Genomic DNA, 19932 nt, shown 5'->3' on the forward strand with positions numbered 1-19932 from the left:
GGGCAGCCCTCAACTAGGCTCATGGGACCTAGTTTCGAAGATCGAAAACTAACCTGGAGGGTCAATGCAACAACTGAATGGAAACACCATCAGGGGAGAGGTAGGGAGAAGGGGTGTACATTTGGTTGTCTTCAGTGTATAGATGCAGTTTAAAGTCCTGGGCTCGATGAGATCGTCAAGTAAAGGACTATAAATAAGAAAATGGCCAAGGGCGGAGCTTTAGAGAGTCTAGCAATTAAAGGGTGAGCTGTGTGTGTGTGGGGGGGGGGGGGGTAGCTAGCAGAGGAGACTGAGCAGGAAAAAGCAGTGGGTAGGAGGACACCCAGGTGAGGGTTAAAGAAAAACATGTTTTGGGGTGCTTGGGTGTTTCAATTGGTTAAGTGTACAACCCTTGATTTCGGCTTAGGTCATGGTCTCCCAGTTGGTCCTGAGATTCAGCTGGATTCTGTGATGGGTGTGGAGCCTGCTTAGGATTCTCTCTCTCTCCCTTGTCCTCTGTCCTTACCCTGTGCACACACACGTGTGCATACTCTCTCTTTCTCTCTGTCTCAAAAAATTAAAACTGAAAAAAGAAGAACATGTTTCAAGAAGGAGAGGTGATCATCAGGTTATTGCTGCTGAAGGTCAAATAAGATAAGGAGAGATTTGGCCATTGGCTTTGGCAAAGCGTAGCCCTTTATTGACCCTGATACCCTAGTGATGACAAACTCTTTAGACCTATCATGGTGGCTGCCCTTGAATTTCTGGGTAAGGATCCCAAGATTATGGAGCGTAGAGATGACAGAGCCACCATGTATTTAGACAGTCTTCTAAGTTTGGACCCTGGATCTGCCAGTAGCTGTGTGACCTTGGGTAAGTTGCTAACCCCCTCTGAACTTCACTTTCTTCATCTGTAGATGGGCAAAGATAATGCCTGTCTTATAAATTATGGTGAAGCATGGGTTACATGAAATCATATATACAAAACATCAAATGCCTAGTAGGTACTTATTATTATAATTATTATAATTATTATAATTATTGGCTTTATTAATATTGTCAGCTTCAGAGTGGTACCTATATTTCTGAGAAAATCAATGTCCTAATTTTGAACGGGGCTTCATTAATGCTAAAGAAGGTGATGGAAAGTTCTTTGCAGTTTCAGACATTCTTCTCCCTGTGCCACCCCAAATGCTCAGCAGAGAATTAGACCTAATCTGATTATATCAATCTCTGCTTTGAGCAGTTTGTTGTGCTCTCTGGGAAGAGACCAAGACTGCTTCCTGGACCCACAAGGCCTGAGTAGTCCAGGCCCCCCACCTTGTCTCACACCAGGTCACTTCTCCAACTCCTCATAGTTTCCTGAGAGTGCTGTTCTCTCTCCAGCAACAGGGCATTGCTCATGCTGTTCCCTCTTCCACAAATTCCTTCTCTTCCCTCTTCCCTGTGTTAAATTCTCATCTTTCTCCCCCCAGGCCAATGGTTACTCCCTTGGGAAGCCCTCCCTGAGCTCCTGGGCCGAGTCAATTTCTTTGCTAGAAGTTGCCAGAGCTCCTGTGCCTCCTTCATGGCCCTTACCCTATTTCTGACCCTCCATTCTTGGCATGAACCTTGGTGTAATACCTGACTTCACTGGACTCAAAGTGCATGAGGGCAAGGCCAGGCCTGCTCTGCTCACCAGTGCTTGTCTTGTGTCAAGCCCAGGGTCCAGCACACAGGGAAAATAAAATACAGAATTGTTGACTGAGTGAATGAGTACTTGTTTAACACAGTGAATACGTGAACAGATGGCTTTCCTTTTGCAGAGCAATGCAGGTGTCTCTGAAAGGTTGTTTGAAAGGCAAATATAAAACCAAATCTTATTCCATTTACTTTAATTACAATACTAAGGAGTGGGAATAAATCTTGCCCTTGAAATATAATAAAGCCATACATTAAAACCTGGACTGTCATTTCCACTCGTTTCCTTTCTACAATGATAATCTCCTGATAAGACATAAATAATGGCACTTAAAATAGGTTCCCGACTTGGCTCGGCCACTAACTAGCTGCTGATCATCGACAAGTCACTTAAGCTCTGCGAGTCACCATTTACCTCATAGGGTTCGTGTGAGGCTCTGGGTTGGTGGTGTGAAAGCTCTTTGCAAGCAAGGTCTTATTTATTATCCATTATTCTCAAGAATATGAATAACAAGCAGGACAGGCTGCGTGCCAGAGATGGTTGAGTAGGTTTGCGGGGCTGGGGGATGGCGGCCACAGAGAAACACGGAAAGGAATGAGCTTGGTTAGGAAATTTAAGATGGGGATAGAGGGGAGGGGGATCAGAGATCATGAAGGCTGGGGGGTTATGTCTACCAGGCTAAGCAAAAAAAGGGGGCGTGTTGGTGTCTAAAGCTGGGGAAGGTGACCTGAATAAAATCACCCTGGTGGCTGAATTCTTGGAAGCCACATGAAGGAAGGAAAGAATAACCCTCACCCTTAGGCTTGCCATGTGGTTGCACAGGAGACATGCCGGGTGTCCCCCAAGTGACCTTGGCCTCTTAGGGCCGTGACTCTGCGGACAGGTCTGGGAGGCTGTCCAGGCGAATTCTGCAGTGCAGAATGAGTTCAGTCCCCAGGAGCCGGCATGGAAGCCCCCAAGCCCTGGAGTGGGAGCTAAGCCAGCAAGGCAGGGAGAGGAGGGGTGAGCAATCCGAAGCCTCCAGGGCTGGGCAGGAAAGCAGCAAATGTGAGGAGTAGGCAGCCCCTGGAAACTCCCGGAGATCAGTGTCATTCATTCATTCATTCATTCACTCACTCATTCAACAAATAATATTAATTAAACATCTCTCTAGGTGTCACGCACTGCTTGGTGCTGAAGATAGAGCATTTACATTCCAGTGGGGGAGGCCGACTACGAGAAGTAAACAAACACAGAGTAAAGTGTCAGCTTGCGATGGGTGCTATGAATAAAGATAATGCAGGGAGAAGAGAGAGTGATGGAGGCAGTTATTTTAAGTTGGGGGACCAGGAGAGGCCTCTCTATCCTCCCTCCTCCCACACTCTCAGTGATTTAACCAGATTTCACAGGGTTTCCTGGCCTCGTTCATAGGTGCTAATGAGCAGCTAGGGGTTGGCGTGGCTACAGTGATAAAAAAGGGTTTCCCTGCATCCTCTGTATCCCTGGCCTCTGAAGTAGGCTCAGCCCCAGCCAAGGGTAGCAGGTGCAAGGCTCAAATCCTGATTAAGAATAAGTATTCCCATGTGTCTGCACAGCTGGAAACAGCTGGCCCTCTGAGTCAGCCGAGAAGGAGGCTGCAGGCTGCAGGCCAGTGGGTGGAGGGGGCGCAGGAGGGAAGCTGCAGGCTACAGTCATCTGTCTCCTGCTCCGACAGCCTTACTCAGAGGGGAATAGACAGACACATGGGATGCAGCAAGTCAGGGTAGGTCTCACTGCCCCAAATATGCACCTGCCCCACACCCAGTCTCTGACTGAAATCTTACCATGAGATAGTCACTTTTCTGGAAGGTACAAGGGCATCTCAAAATCTCTTTTTTTTTTTCTAAGACAGATAATGGCAGGGCATGTGATGACTTTCCATCTCAAAGAGAAAACTCTTACTGTGACCCACAAGGAACTACATGATATGCCGTGCCTGCTTTTGGGGGCTGGCTTTATAATTTGGGGGGGGGGGACCCAGTACAAAAGGGCAAATTGGCCCTGCTACATTATCGTGAGCTCTCTGAGGGTAGAGATTCTTATCTTTTGGTTTTGGTTTGATGGCCATTCTGTTGCCAACGCCTGGCACCCGACAGAAGCTCATTATGTATTATTGTTGAGTGAAGGTGTTTGAGTCATGATGTGGATGTGTTGGGAGGGCTTCTTTTAACTTTTAGGAAGTATTACTGCGCATTAAGCACTGGTCTACAGCAGCGGTTGTCAACCCTGGCTGCACGTGAGTATCACCGCAGGAATTCTCGAAAATCCCAATGCCAGACTCCCCGGGACCAGTTCTGTCAGAATCTAGTGGGGTGGGAATCAGAATTTTCAAAGATTCTAATGTCTGGCCAAGCTTGAGGGCCAGGGGGCTGCTGTGTCCCCCTTGCTGTCAAAGGCTGTTGGACATCCAAATCACCTGGCCACCTTGGTTACTGATCAGATACCTGGGACCGTTTTCAGAGATTTGGACGAGTAAGTTTGAGAAGGGGCTGTCCTGTTAACAAGATCCCCAGGGGATTTTGCTTACACCGAAGTCCGAGAACCTGAATTATCTTGGATTCTCTGATTGTGCCCATTTTATAGACAAGAAAGAATAGACTGAGAGAGGCTGTGTAGTTTGTCCATGGTAACTGGCAGAACAGGGATTCAAACCCAGGGCTTCTGAAACCATGATCTGAGCTTACCCACTAGCTCCCCTGCCTTTCCTCTGTCACAAAAACTAGGTGTGCTCCAAGAGTAGTGGGGTGATTTGGTTGTGAAAAACAAAGGTAAGATTAAATAAAGATAGGATGCATCTATTATTGTCTATTTTGAAGATGGACAAGTTGGTTACCAGCTCTGTGGTGATGAAACAAGTCTGGCGGGGAACTGACCTCCATCCCAAGGATCACTTGGGTTGGAAGAGCTAGGATTCCAACCCAGTTCTCGAGGCCTAGGATCTAGGCCATTTTCCTTAGACCCTCCCTCAAGTTCCACATTAGTAAGCAAATTGGTAAGCTCTTAGGGCATCCCAGAATCCTCGCTGCTTGTGCTTGGCACACAGTAGGCTCTCAAGCAATGATGGCCAGAGGTATGGCTGACTGGATGGATGGATAGATAGGGGAGGCTGTGAAAGGGTCTGAGTGGCACACATCTCTTTGGTGGGTTTACACTCTATTTTCAAGTAGAGTTGCGACCACTAGAGGGCGATATCGGACAAGAGAAACAAAAGAAATGCTTCACCGTTGTTTCTAGGACTGGAGAAAATAATACATTTGTGGCTGTGTATTTAAATCAAAAGGAGGCTCTAATTCACAGAGCAATTAAAGTGAGCATTGCTTTACCCTGAGTTTATAGGCTGATGGGAACCTTTCTCAAGCCACAGTAACACATGGGGCCATCCCTGACCTTTCTAGATTGAAAATCAACAGATTAAGAGGGGAGGAGGGGAAATCTTGGCCATCTTGGCCATCAAGGATGTTTATAGATAATAGCAGGTTAAAAAAAAAAAAGACATTTTATAGCTTCCCAGACTTTTACAACATTGATGGGAGTTAATGTTTCGAGAAATGGTATTATGATGAAGTTGTATGCTGAATTAATTTTCCATAAATAAAACCATACATTTTTACAGATTGTTTTTTCTTCCCTATCATGGAGGTGTGTGCTGTCCATGGATAAAAGTTCTCTCCCTTCTTTCTTCTGACCTCTCTCCTCTCCATGAGCCTCGGGGTAAGAGAGACCTGGGTTTGTATCTGAGCTGTGTTGCCACTGGTTGTGTGACCTTGGGTCCATCACTTTACTGCTTTGAGGTCAGAGTTGTCAACTAGAAAATAGCAGGGTGGGGGGGGCACTGAAGGTTTGTCATGAGGTCCAAAGAGAGAACTTGTGGAAAAGGGTCGCATGCGGAGCCCTCAACGCATGGTGGCCACCTTCCTTATTATGCCCCCTTTTACTTGGAAGATGCTCCTTCCAGCTTCTCCCTGCCCCTTCTCTTCTCTCCTTTTGCCTCAGGCACCAAAAGTTCTGTTGTCAAAAGAATAGCTAAGTCTTTAGGGAGAGTTCAGAGCCAATTGTTCCTCCCTGGGGCCACCACTACTGACCCAAGATCACAGTTGAGAAGAAACTGAACTGGAGAGAGACCCAGAGGAATGAATTCCAAATGGCAGCCTTTCAGACTCACGTCTACTTAGTGCTAACAATCGTTACAATTATAGTAACATTTCCTGGCATATATGATGTGATATGCTCTGTGCCCCATGTTTTGTACGCATTATCCCCTTTAATTCTTACCACAATCTTATAAGCTAGGTGTTTCAGCATGTTCTTTTTACGGGTGAGGAAACTGAGGATCTGTTGAGAAGGAGGCCAGGAATAAAACGTGTCCTTCATTCATGTGATTCCAAGGCGACTTCATAGAAGGGTGTATGTAAGCGTGTCAGCAAGGTTGAAAGGAAGGCAAGGGCACATGACAGAGAGACCTGGGAAAACATTATGGTGGAGGAGTCATTTGAACATGGCCTTCTGGATTAGTTCGGGTCTCAACAGGCAGAGATGAGGAGGGAAGAAAGCATTAGAGGCTGGAAGGAACCACCAGGAGCCATGGCAGAGAGGCATGGGGTTTGTTTTGGCGACACGGACTTGTCGGTAATGCATCACCGTATGAGGTAGGTGCTACCTATCATTATTTGCATTTTACAGAGGAGGAAAATGAGGTACAGAGAGGGTGATTAATTTGGCTGAGGTCACACAGCTAAGCGGTAGAGCTGGGATTTGAACTACCATCTGTCTGACTCCAGAGCCTTTTCAGGGTGGAGATCACATATGGGTCTCAAATCAGTCAGCAACTAAGGGAAGGCTTTAGTATTTGCAGCTTCTGGGAAGATTCTAGGCCCAGCAGCCACCCATGCCCAAAGCAGCATACCAGTGCTCCTCCCCCCACCCCCAAAATTTGTGGGGGCCAGGAGGGAGAGAATAGTGGGAACAGGACAATTTTCAGATTCTCAGATAACTGCAGTGAGGCTGTACATTTGCAGAGCACCTACATTTTTCCTCCCTCCTTCCTGGGATCAGGTTACTCTCTTGCATTCTTTTACATTTCATAATAATGGCTTGTTAACCACATGCTGGATCCTGAGATGACAATGAGGTCTGGAGTTGGTTTGGAAGCCTGCTGGAGGTCACGTAGCATCGAGTGGTGGATGGGGGTTTCAATCCCAGCCTGAGCCATTCACCATGGCTTTGCTGCACCACCACCCCCCCCCACACCCCCTCGCCATGCTTCTTTTGCTTCTCACAATGGCCCAAGACAGGTCTTTGGGCTCAGTAAATCTGACCTGCTTGCCATGACTTGAGGTTGGTCAGCTAGCCCAGAGGCCAGATCCTGACTCCTGGTCCAGTGCCCTCTCTGCTGCCCCCACCTCCCAAGTCTGTCCTGAGGCAGCAGGTGCTGATGGACCCCAAGTGTCCACTGTACCTCCACAGTCAAGGTCTTGGCCTCACATTTTTGTCCCCTGGGAGCTCTGCCCAGAGAGGGCAGGAAAACCAGGTCACTGGTGGATCTGTTCATGTGGGTTTTAGGATCAATGGAATCCTGGCTCATTTCACGTCTGTGAACAGAACCCACCTTGGCCCTGGAGGGACATTTGTAGAACTGGGGCAATATTCACAGATGGACCAGGGAATGATTTTAATGCACATATTGAAATCTCATTTAGAGGAAGGTAAGGTATGAGGGGCACCAGAGGGGATTCCCCCTGCGAATTTAGGGGGATTTCCAAGGTGGCAGTGAGAGTGGGGGGAGGACAGAAGGGAGTGTGTACATTCATTCCCTCATTCAGTTTTTCATCTCTTTGCTCAGCACACACACACCCTGAGCAAGCTGTGTTCTATTCTGTGCCAGGCTGTGTTCAAGGCATGAGAGGAACAGCAGGGAGGAAAACAGACAAAATGCTCGCCCTCACAGTGCCCTTATTCTATTGCTGATAGCGGTGCGGTGGGGTGGGGTGAGCAAATACAATGAATACATAGTAAATTAGGTGATGGTGACAGTGACTTAACAAATCAGGGAAGGGAGGAGGGGAGGGCTGGTGGAGTTGAATCTGTCTGCATACGGACCTTCATTCTAGTTCCAGGTGGAGTTAGAATCAGGTTGTTTTTGTTTTTGTTTTTGTTTTTCTAAACAAGCAGGTCATTATTCAGAAAACCCAGATTCACCCTATATGGGTAAAATGCAGGTAAGTCCAACACCTGGCAGGGGACTCTTAGAGCCAAGGAGGGACTTAAGGGTGAAATTATTCTCTGCTCCATACAGGGCCAGTTCACGCAGAGCCGGGGACCCCAGGCCCACCCTTGACTGGTGGGTAGGGAACAGCACTGACCCGGGTGGTCAAGACCAGTATGGATGTGTGTTCTGCTGCCACAGGCTGCCCTGAAGAGACAGAGGGTATGTATGTATTTATTAATAGGGAGAAAGAGAGGGCAGGAGAGGAGCAGAAAGACAGAGAGAGAATACTAAACAGGCTCTGTGCTGTCAGTGCAGAGCCTGATGCAGGGCTCGATCTCACAAACCGCGAGATCATGACCTGAGCCCAAACCAAGAGTCAGACACTTAACCGACCAAGCCACCCAGGTGCTCCATCTTGCTGGCCGTTATGGAGATGGCCGGGAATTCTGGGATGGGCTTTCCCCATCATGAGGCCATAAACCTGAAGTGAGATATAAGCTCATCATGTTACAAGTTAAACGTGGGTTCAGGAGCTGAACCAAATCTTCATCAGCACCTTCAGTTTAAGGTCCACAGACACCCCCTTCTTTTACAGACCATCTGGAGGCCCAAGAATCAGATTTATGAGACAATGGCTCTCTTTTGCTTGGAAACTTAGGTAGTCCAAAAGGAGCTGTGTTGGGATCTGTACTAAGATATTTATGAACTTTTTTGAATGCTAAAAGTAGTTTTGTATTTTTAAATTATTTTGAATTTTTTGTGACTTTTCATCCACTCATGAAGTGCCAGTCATTGAAAAGGATTTATAGAGCACCTTCTAGGGATCAGATGCTGTCCTAGATGTCGTGGTCTTTGTGCCCATGCTGCTAACAGTCTAGTGACACACACAGATAAATAAATCAGTGGTTGTAATATGGGGCTATGAGGGAGGAACTTGAGGGTTGTTTTGGGAGATACTTAAACATGGAGGTCAGGGATGGCTTCCTGGAGGAAATAATGCCAGAACTGGAAGGAGGTGACTGGATAAAGAGGCTTGGGAAGACCATTAGATCCTTAAGAAAGAGCAGGGCCAAGCCCGGAGTGGAGAGCAGGAATGTGTACAGCTGCAGCTGTATGGGGTGGGGGGGTGGTGAGGTAGAGGTGAGCGATGGTGCATTAGACAGCTAGGGTAACAAAGGACCAAACTGGGAGGCATCCACTGGGAGGCATCTTTTTTTTTTTTTTTTTTTTTTTTAAGTTTTCATTTATTGAGAGAGAGAATGGAGGAGGGGCAGAGAGAGAGGGAGAAAGAGAATTCCAAGCAGGCTCCACACTTTCAGTGCAGAGCGTGATGTGGGGCTCGAACTCACTAACTGTGAGGTCATGACCTAAGGCGAAACCAAGAGTTGGACACTCAACCGACTGAGCCACCCAGGAGCCCTGGGAAGCAACTTATAAGGACACTAGTCACATTGGATTCGAGTCTACTATAACGATGCCATTTTGACTTAATCACCTCTTTAAAGGCTCTGTGTCCAAATACAGTCCCATTCTAAGGTACTGGAGGTTGGGGCTTCAACATGTGAATTTGGGGGACACGATTCAGATCATAACACATGGGCAGTGCCTAGATCACACAAGGCCTGGGAACCGTGTTAAGGACTTTATCTGAAGACGAGGAGGAGTCACAGCAGAGACTGAGGCAGGGTGACAGTGCCCGTGTTTGCATTTTATAGATTCTTACAGCAGCAAGGGGAAAGAGTTGGAGAAGGATGGAGATGGGTTTGCAAGTGGTTGGGTGACCCTCTAAGAGAATCTGGCAGAAGAAGGAGAGACTCAGGAGGCAGAAACGATAGGATTTGTGATGGACCACCTGTGGGGGCAGGGCAGGGGAGTGTCAGGGTGAGCTGGATTTCTGGTTTGGGCCCCTGGGTGGGCCGTGGAAATCGTCACCGAGCATCCTGGAGGAGAGCCTGGTCCAGGTGAGGGGAAGGAGACAAGTCCAAGGTGGGGGGCAGGCTGGTTTGAGGGGCCTGTGGGACATCTGAGCGGAGGCAGGTTTCCAGCTCTGGAAAGACATCTGAAAGTCTGGTTTGGAGATGTGAATTTGGGACTCATTAGCTCTGGATGGTAATTGAAGCCATGGGAACGGATGAGGGAGGGGTGCTGAGCCATGAGTTTGAATATGCAGAAGCGAGGTGAAACTCCTCTTATTAAAGCTGGAGAGGTGTGTGTGTAGAATGACTAACCTCCCTGCTGATACAGAGACCCAGGTCATCGTCCTGCCCATGTTCTCCTATCTGAGAGCTACCGGGAGGGAGCCTGGGGTGAGGAGAGAATCTAGGGTCTCCTGGGTGTTAGCTCCCTTCCTGAGGCCTGAGGACATTTAATCAGCTTTTGACACTTAATGAGTCACTGGACACCCTCCCAGCTGAGTCAGCCCAGGTACCCCTCCCGGGAAGGACACGCTAGTAACTCTTACAGGCTGCACCACCTGCCTTGTTGATCAGAGGGGAGGGAGGGAGGGGGTGGAGTGTCTTTCCCGGCCAGCACACTGCAGCGTCCTGTCTACACAGGGATAGACAAGAATAATGACGCCAATGAACTAAATATGTTTGCCGGGCTTGAGGATGTGTGACACATGTTTTTGCTAATAGCAATAGATTTGTCCTTTTAAGATGTCTTTCCTGAGCCACTTTTAAAATAATAACAGCTGACATTTATAGAGTCCTCACTAGATTCCAGACAACATGTGGGGCCTTTGACCTGTGTCGTCTCGATTCGTCCTCACAGGTGGGCACTGTGGTGATTCCCGTTTTGCTGGTGAAGACAGCGAAGCTTGGAGAGGTGAAGAAGCTAGGTTGTGCAGTTTGTGAGCGGAGGGGCCTGGAAGGGAGCCCTAGCAGGCTGATGTCAAGCCCTCCCACAGCTAGTCATTGTGCCACATGGCTGCCATCAAGTGTGTTCCTTCGTGGAAGTGAGACCTTCATGAACCTCATGTGTTTCCCTGGCCTCATAGTCAAAACACCTGGGGGTCATCCCCAGCTCCTCCACACACTGGTGTGTGACTGGGGTAATTTGCTCACCTTTCTGTATCTCGGTCTTCTATCTCCCATAAGACGAAATAATAGTGCCTACTAGAACAGGATTTGGGGGTGAGTATAATGGCAATACATAATGGTTATGAAGCACTTATCTCCATACTGAGAACATAGCAAGTGCCTGTGGCACATGTATTGCCCAAAGCTGTCCATCTCAATATCAACACCATCCCACAGGCTCTTTTACCCGTGTGATGGCGACACTGCTTCACTGACCGTTAGGTTTAGAGTCCCTCCTTTTGGACCAGGATGCATCGTGGTAAATGCCTTGGCCAACAGAGTACAATGGAAGTAATACTATGTGACTTCTGAGACTAGATCATGAAAGTGTCCGCCTGCCTCTTTCACTCACTCTATCTTGAGTCATGTGCCCCGGGGAGCCTTGTGTCAACAGGTAAGTGGGCTGGTTAACCGGCTGCCATTGTGTTGGAGAGGGCATGTAGTAGGGAGACCCTCACAGAGACAGAGTGATACCTGGGAGCCCCAGCTCTTCCAGCTTCCCGCTGTGTGAGTCTTCTCTCCCTGGGCACCAGCCAGAGTGAATGAGGTGAAGGACCCCACCTCTGAGCCCAGTGCAGCTGATGCCGAGTAGAGCAGAGACGAACTGTCTCAACCAAGCCCTGCCCCGTTGCAGATTTGTGAGCAAAATAAATGTTTTTCTTTTAAGCCCCTATGTTTGGGGGTGGTTTCTTATGCAGATTAGATAATGAGAACAATGCCCAATAAATGGCTTTTGATGTTATTACTTCTGCCTGAATTAGTGCACTGTCACTATACATCAGAAAGATAATGTCCTGAGGTGGGGTAAATTTTGCTCCAAACTGTGTCAACTCCTATTGGCTGTTTGGGAGTTAATAAGTGGCTATAAAAGTTGATCGGATTGGAGCGCCTGGGTGGCTCGGTCGGTTGAGTGTCTGACTCTTGATGTCGGCTCAGGTCATGATCCCAAAGTTGTGGGATTGAGCCCCACATCGGACCCTATGCTTAGCGTTGTGGAATCTGCTTGAGGATCTCTCTCTCTCTCTCTCTCTCTCTCTCTCTCTCTCCCTGCCCCTCTCTCTCCCTCTGCTTCTCCCACCCCACTTGCTCTCTCTCTCTCTTTCAAAAAAAAAAAAAAAAGCTGATTGGATCATCTGAGATCCAAGGGTTTATACTATGCAAATGAAAGACAGCCAGGATGAAATCCCTGTATGTGGCAGTGCAGGGAGAGGGTTCTTCTCTGTAAGCCTCCATAAGCTAAGGCAATACATCCTTTGGCATATTCATATTAACCATTCTCTAATATTTTCCTGTCAACAATATCACTTCAGCCACAACATATACTTCCTAGTTGGTGTAGGACAGGGGTTCTTCACCCCACATTCCAGTTGGGCAAAATGAGACATAGTGAAGAGAGGTGACAAGATTCAAGGACATATGGCCAGTTAGGGGCAGAGCAAAGAAAGTATACTCTCCTTGCTGTTAGAGTCTAGCTCTTCAACCTGTTAGCTGTGTGACCTTAGGCAAGCTAATTAGCCTCTCTGTGCCTAAATTTTCTCATCTGTCAAATAAGGATAAAAATGGTACTCCTTCAGAGGGTTGTGGTGAGGATTAAATGAGATATGTCATGTGAAGTGTTTAGGATGCTCCTGGCGTATAAGAAATGGCTAGGAAGTGGCTGAATTGGGGTTTTAGATTAGGTGGTCTAATTCCAGACTCCAGACTGGTGAGCCCACATCCTGGTAATTCTCATCAATCCCCCCAAAAGCTAGACAGCAATATCCCAGGTATCCCACTGTTCCCCACAGAGCATGATTTGAGTTCTCCCTGGGCACTCTTCTGTGTGCACTGTGCCTTGAATACATGATGCCCTAAATTGAAGGAAGCACCATTCCCTCCTCTTTTATTAATGCAGCCCAAGATTACACTGCTATTTTGGCAGTCACATCATACTGTTGACTCATCCTGAGCCGACAGTCAAAATCCTAAGTGTTCCTTCCACCTGTACCAGCATCAAGCTGCATTCCTTCCCAGCTATGATCGGTGCAGTTGGAGAATTTAAAAATCTGACTACAGAATTGCGTAGCTTGTTAGCTTATGCTCAGCGCTGTAGCCAGTCTGAGAAAGAACCCAGGTGAGCTCCTCCTCCTTGGGTTCCTGGACACACCCCATACGTCTTGAATATACCCTCTCTTTTGTTCTTTAGTTAGTTTGAGTGCCTTGCTGTTACTTGCAGCGGGAAAAGCAAGTCACGGACTGGCTTCTGACTGGTCCCTGTGTAGGAAGACAGGAGGCATGGCCTGGGAGCTTGTGCCATGTGCTAGGTCCAAGGCCCAACTCTGATAAGTTGCCACCTGAATAGGACAGAGCTGAAGACAGAGGCTGTGTTCTGGGAGGACACTCACTGGCATAATGAATCAGGCTTCTAGCATATTGGTTGTTCAGATGGCTCCCAACCGCCCTCAATGTGCTGTCATCTAACCCATGTTTCTCCAGTGCCCACAAGGATGCAATGATATTTTCGTCTTGTCTCATTTCTGGCTGAACTACAAACTGGCCTAGTTTGGGCCAGGTGTCTGCCTGCCTGTGCTCTGATCGGCTGTTGCAAAGGGCAGACTCTTCAGTTCAAACCTGTCCTCAGAGAAGTGGCTGTGGAAGTTGGACAGGCACCCCAAAATGCTCGTGTATAGGGGGTTAATCACATTCATGTTAGGATATTTCTTTGGTAAATCCCCCCAATTTAACTTACAGTTAATTTAATTTGTACCATTTAAAATTCTGTATCAGTGAAGCTAAGGCTAGAATTACTTTAGCAGGACCAAGCTGGTAGTTCCTTTTGGGAGTAATGCTCTGCTGGGCATCTCGTGCATTATTGTCTGACATTCTTGCTTAAGATGGTCTAGATCAGCCTCAGCGTCCCTTCTTGGGAAACTTTACTTGAGCTCCCTATAGGAAACAGTGTTACCTTCACTCCAAGCTAACGGAGGGGACTTTTCCGAAGGTGTGGGCAGAATTAAAGGAATCCAGCCAAGGAAGGTGATGCCTTCCTGGAGCTAGCGAGAGCTGCAAGGCTTACCCCTGCTGGACTGGAATAGGCAGGGGAGGGCACAGTCCTTGAGGCCAGAAGGAAGTGGTCATAGTTGCAGGGATTGTAGGAAAGGGCACCTGGCAGGATCTGCCTTACATAGAGGGAGGCGGCCCACCGATAGTCACCCAGCAGGGAGGAGCTGAGAAAATAAATACCTCAACCTCATTTTCTCCTCTCCCTCAATCTCCTGCCAGTGTCTCAATTGGCTGAATCTAACTGGGAGCCAGAGGGGAAGAGATCCTGTGAAAACAGTCCTTACATGCTAGCCTACTGCAGGCACCAAGAAGGATGGAAATAGGTGGAAAGTGGATCTGGTGGCAGGGTGGAGCGTGGGGGTGGGGTGGAATGGAAAATATGCAGCTCATCCTAAAAGAGGTCCCTGCTCTTTGCTCCCCAGATCACCGCTGTTTCTAATTCACTGCAGTTACCAGGAGATTAGGTATGTGGTGAGGACTGCGTCTGAGTTGTTCATTGCTCTATTCCCAGTGCTCGACACTGGGCCTGGTTTGCTGTGGTGTGCAATAGAGCTTGGAAAATGACTGGGGGGATATACGTCTGGGGTCACCACATGGGCCATACATGACGGGGAGCAGTGAATCACCCAGAACCCTGCTTGCACATGAAAGGGACTGTTCGGGGGGTTGGGGGGATAAACAGGTGCACAACTGAGTGAACAGATGAATTATATGGGTGGAACACCTTCAAAATCCCATGCTGCCAAGTCTGTGTCACAATTTGACCCCAAATTCATTAAATTCAGCAAGACTTGTTCCTTCCTTAGAGGCACGGCAGCATATGCATCTGTCATTGTCTCTCGCCCTGTGCCCACACCATCCCGTTCTGATAGCTTCTCCTCCATTTCTTCTGAAGCAGACCAGGGATGGTCACCTTAGATCACCTGTTCAACCCTGGTCTAGGGGTGAGCTGTGATGGAGGCTGAGATGATCAGACTGTCCATGGGAATGGGAATTGGCTGCAAATCCCCCAATGTTGAATGATATGTTGCTTCTTATTTTTCCACTTTTTTTTGTTTTTGTTTTTGTTTTTGTTTTTTTGCTTAAGTGTCTCAGAGATAATTGTTGTTCATAGTCAAAGAACTGATGCACTCAGATACCCAGAGGAGAATTCCAGACTGACCAGGCTGTACCGTGATGAGGCCATAAACCGTCTTGGGCTTTACAGCTGCACTTTTGGGGTTTGAATCCCAGGGCTGTCACTTCTTAGCTGTGTGACCTTAGGCAAGTTACTTACCTTCTCTGTGTTTCAGTTTCATAATCCTCGAAATGGGAGGGTTAAAAGAGTTAAAGCATGCAAACACTTAACTCCAGCGCCTGCTACATGATGAACACTCATTAAATATCACCAGGATCCTGACCATCCAAGCAATTTGAGAAGGAAAAGAAAAATTGATGGAATTGCACTTTCTTAAATAGTGGAAAAAAGAAATTCACACTCATGGAATAAATTGGAATGAATTAGCTGTTTCTCAAGGGCCACTCATCTCTTCCTTTCCACTCTGATGCGGGGTGGGGATAGAGAAAAAAGGATCTGAAGCTGCGTCCAAAGGGGCCGTTCAAAAATGAGCTGGTGCTTTTATATTTTTCAAGAAAATCTAAAGACCAATGACTGTATCTGGTATTGTCTCTTCCTTTCTGAGAAAGTTCATGAGTTCTTCGCCCTGAATAAGCTTGGTTCTCTACGTCTTCCCACAAGGAAATTAAATTTTCAGGTCCTGCACAAAAGTTTAGTTATCACTAATATAATCATTGGTGCTGTCACTGTAGGGCTGTAGGAGCGGGAAGGGGGTGGAGGATGGATGTGACACTGATGAGGAAATATTCCTGGCTCCCTTTCTCAGACATGCAGACACGGGGTTACGCGCACGCACACACATATAATACACAATGTGAAACACTCCCTCAAGTACGTACCAGCACAACCACATGCATCTGTTCACAAAAAGATGCACTTTCTCATGAGCAGTTATTATCCTGAGTGTTTTTCAACAAACTCAACCCAACCCACATTTTGGTGGGGGTGTTTACTCAGCCGGAGCTAAGCATTGAGGGAGGCAGGGGGAAGGGCTTGCTACCAGCATGATTATGTCCTGGTCCTGCCTTCCAGGAGATTTCAAAGCAATGTACTGGGAGACAGAGACACTTCCCAGCAGCCGATAAAAGGTACACTGCGATAAGGGCTACACGAGAAACTAAGAAATTGCTAAAGATTGCTTCCTTTCTTTACCTTGTTTTTTAATGGGATTCTGGAGTTTCATACATTCTCAGTGCAGTTTTGGAGTCAACCAGCCTCGTTCTGCATTGGTCTGGATTTGAATGTTACATTTACTACTTCAAAGCAGTGACACTTTTGAACCTGGTTTCTTAGTCTGTCTACAGGGTATTAATATTACCTGTGTGTAAGATAGTGTTCTGCTGCAAAAACAGAGATCGAATGGTAGTGGCTTAACCAAGGAAGAGTGTGTTTTTCTCACGTTAACAAGCAGTTCAGGGGTGGGTAATCCTGTATTGGTGCCATTGTTCATGGGACTCATCAGGGACCCAGGCTCCCTCTGTCTTGCTACCCAAGCACCCAGGGCCACAAGGTGGCTAAGACATGAGCATGTTGCATTTGTCTCCCTTTGAAGAGCTTTCTGGAGAGTCCCACTAAGTGACTCCATCTTACGCCTCATTGGCCACAACTATGCCAGGATGACCAATGACACCTGCAAAGGAAGCTGGGATCCTGAGTATTTTAACTGAACACAGTGTTGCCTGAAACAAAACCGAGGTTCTGTGAAGAAGGAAGAAGGGGAGACCCCAGCAGTTTCTAACACACTGTCTCAGAGTTGTTAAGAAGATTCCCTGAGCTTATTCATGTCAAGCTCAGTCCAATGCCTGACATGTGGTAACTATTGTTATCAGTCGACGCTCTCCCCAATGTCTTCTCTGAGGATCCCCTGGTGAGGTGGCCAATGGACACTCAGTCTCCTCACTGTCCTAGTGCTCCCCCGACCATAGTGCTCATGCCTCATGACTCATGCAATCTCAGCTTCTCCAGAAAGTCTTCGCTCACCTCTTCTGATCACCTCTCAGATATCATCTGCTGTTTTGCAAACCTGTAGCACAAAATGATTGTATCACTCAGTTGTAATTTAACATAAATTTCCTGGTGTAACTAAGTCTGCATTTGTGTGTTTATTTTTTCCTCCCAACTTATAAGGCAGAAATTATATTTTATTCCTACATCACTGCCTCAAAGCTCTCATTACTGTTCTTACACATCGTAGGTGCCTACACTGAATAGATTATGGGGCGTTCTGAAGTAGCCAGCTTTGGTTCCAGTTGCTAGGAGGGCTGGGATGTGGTAGGCCAGGGATTATTGGATGTGTGCAATAATAAATCAAGCCCTTTTGGGCATTTGCTGTTCTGTCTATGTAGCTAAGATAGCCAGGTTGTGGTCTAGTAAATGTGCACTGTGGTCACTCTCTGAACAAGAAGCGGGGGGGGGGGGGGGGGGGGGGGGGGGGGGGAAGGTGAGGCTTTGAATGCTATCTGAAATCAAGAAACCATTCATTCCGTCAATTGAACCCCTGCTGTGTGCTAAGAATAGTGCTGAATAGGGACTGCTTGGTCCCATGTCATTTCCCCTAAGGTCTTTCTTTCTACCTTGAGGTAGGATGAGCTCGTTGTTCAGCAATACTCACTTTCTTCAGGTTTTGAATCAAGGGGACTTCCTGGAGCCTATCAATTTCAAAACCATTTCCTAAAGTAGACCTGTCCTCTTGCTTTCAGAGGGACTCTTGACAAATAATTAAGGAAGAAGTACAAGAAGGGACTATCATGGGTTGGAAAGCCCCAGAAGTACTGCCCTTAGCCAGCTCATGTCCTGGTTCCTGTGGGGTTCCCACATGAGCTACCCTCTCTCCCAATCCAGTGGAAAGGATAGGATTTGTCCTCAAGCCGGTTGCATTTTTTCCCTTAAAGTGAGTGAATTCAGCAAATACTTTCTGAGCCCTTGTTGTGTATAAGGTACTGTGTTGGCATGGATAACAAGAACACAGATATTAAATCAATTAAGTGACTGATTAAACAGTTGATTAGGCTGTGCTAGCTAATGGGGCTAGCTTTATCTTTTTAAGACTGATAGAGCACTTTCTGTGTCTATGCACTTACTGCTTTACGTATGTTTGCTCCTTGGATCCTCTGAGGGTTTATATCCACACTCTGAGACAGGTGGAAAGTAGAATAATTATTCTTTACTTCCCCCACCTCCTGCTTTGTGTTGAATCCACGAAGGAGGAGGGCAGGTTGGAGATCTAAAAACAGGATCCAATATTCTGGGACGAGACCACCTTTGGTTGAGGTGCCCCACGTCAGTATGGGGCGACTTCAATAGAGCAGAAGTGGCTGCATTTTTAGGTGGAGAGGGTCTTGTGCTGTCTTCCCCATGCTCTGCCTCTGAGTCTCCCTCAGGTCTAGCCAATGTGGATGAGATCTCAAAATGCCCCTACACCCTATTTGATTGGGGAGAGAAATGCAGTTAAGAAGTCAGAATCTAGTGCCTGCTATGGGGTCACTGGGATATGGCTTGAGGGGACATCCTGGCAGAGTCACTGGTAATGGGCCAAAGCTGGGGCTCAGAGAGGACAGTTCTCAGGATCCACAGACCCAAGAAGACACTCAGCCATTGGGAAAACAACTTGTATTTACTGTACCACTGTTACATCAGTGGTGGACACTTTGGAAGCGGGTGGGACAAGGGGAGAAGCCCACACCCAGTCCTAGAGGGATGGCATATACCTCAGTGAAGGCCAGCCTGGACATTGGGTGGTACCTAAACCTGCCAGGACGACAGACATATCTGGAACAGGGGACCCTCCCGTTAGTCTAGAAGGCTAAGAAAAAGCCTTCTGGGAATTTAGCTTCCCCCTAGAGGAGACAAGATGAAGGGGAAGAGAAAGAATTTTCAATTCAATTGAATAAATTACCCCAAAGAGATGGGCTTTCACCAGAGAAGTGATGCCATTATCTTGCTGTGGAAAGAGCTAAGAGTTTTTTTGCCCCTTGCAGGAACAGTGGTACCAGAATTGTGACAGTGAACTTTATACCCACAAGAGGGGTTTAGGTAAAAACATCCTCCAATATTTTCTTTTCTAGTCTTCTCTTGGCTTCCCCCTCAGAGAGCCTTCTCATAATCTGAAGTGCTTGCCAGGACCAAGGTAGATATTAAACCCATGAATAATGGCTGAGACTTCATCAGTAGACTTCACGGTTTCCCTGAGGGAATGCATATTCATTTTCCTCTTTTAATCAATGGAGAAACCAGAAGATGACTCACCCCTCAGAGCTGAGGGGGAAGTCATGATGCCCTTGACTAGAGTCCCTCCAGCTTCTGTTTTTTTTCTAGGTTGAGGTCAAGGCAGCCCTGTGAGGAAGGCAAGAGGGAAGAGAGGCAGGAGGTGCTGGGAAGAGAGGTGGTGGCTGTTTGGGACAAGGGGCTCTTCCTGTCAGAGGCTCTATCTCTACCCAGACCCAGACTTCAGTTCTGAAGTGCCGTTCCTGCCTCAAACACCCACTCTCAGATCCACACACTCACATGCGGAACTGTCCCTCACCACCATGGTGACAAGTGACCCTGCCCCAAGGCTGTTTCTTCTTCCACAGGCAGGATGAGGAAGGAATTATGGAAAACTAAAAACAAAAACAAAAATAAAACTGCTCTGTAGAGAGAAGGGACTGGGAGCAGCTTCGTGTCTCCCTTCCTTGGAGTATAAGCAATTCTACCTAATTTCTGTCTCACCACATGAGGTTGCCAAGGGAGCCGACGTGGAGTGACCCCCACAGTGTGGGTTCAACTTACAGAAACTCAAAATACTACCTCATAAACCAGATCAATTAAAAGG

General features: G+C 47.3%; 1 long non-coding RNA gene across 2 annotated transcripts; it reads left to right on the forward strand.

Moving 5' to 3' along the window:
* The first annotated feature begins 1 nt into the window (after position 1).
* On the forward strand, positions 2–17164 carry LOC144616248 (uncharacterized). 2 transcript variants are annotated; one of them, XR_013555379.2, is made up of 6 exons: positions 2–3914; positions 5292–5389; positions 7971–8102; positions 10656–10935; positions 11141–11357; positions 15298–17164. It is a non-coding gene; the product is annotated as an uncharacterized LOC144616248 (long non-coding RNA). The 2 variants fall into 2 exon arrangements; XR_013555378.2 differs by having other exon boundaries at positions 5292–8102.
* Positions 17165–19932: the final 2768 nt, after the last annotated feature.

Source organism: Panthera onca, chromosome A1 (assembly GCF_046562875.1).
Source record: "Panthera onca isolate mPanOnc1 chromosome A1, mPanOnc1 haplotype 2, whole genome shotgun sequence".
NCBI lineage: Eukaryota > Metazoa > Chordata > Mammalia > Carnivora > Felidae > Panthera > Panthera onca.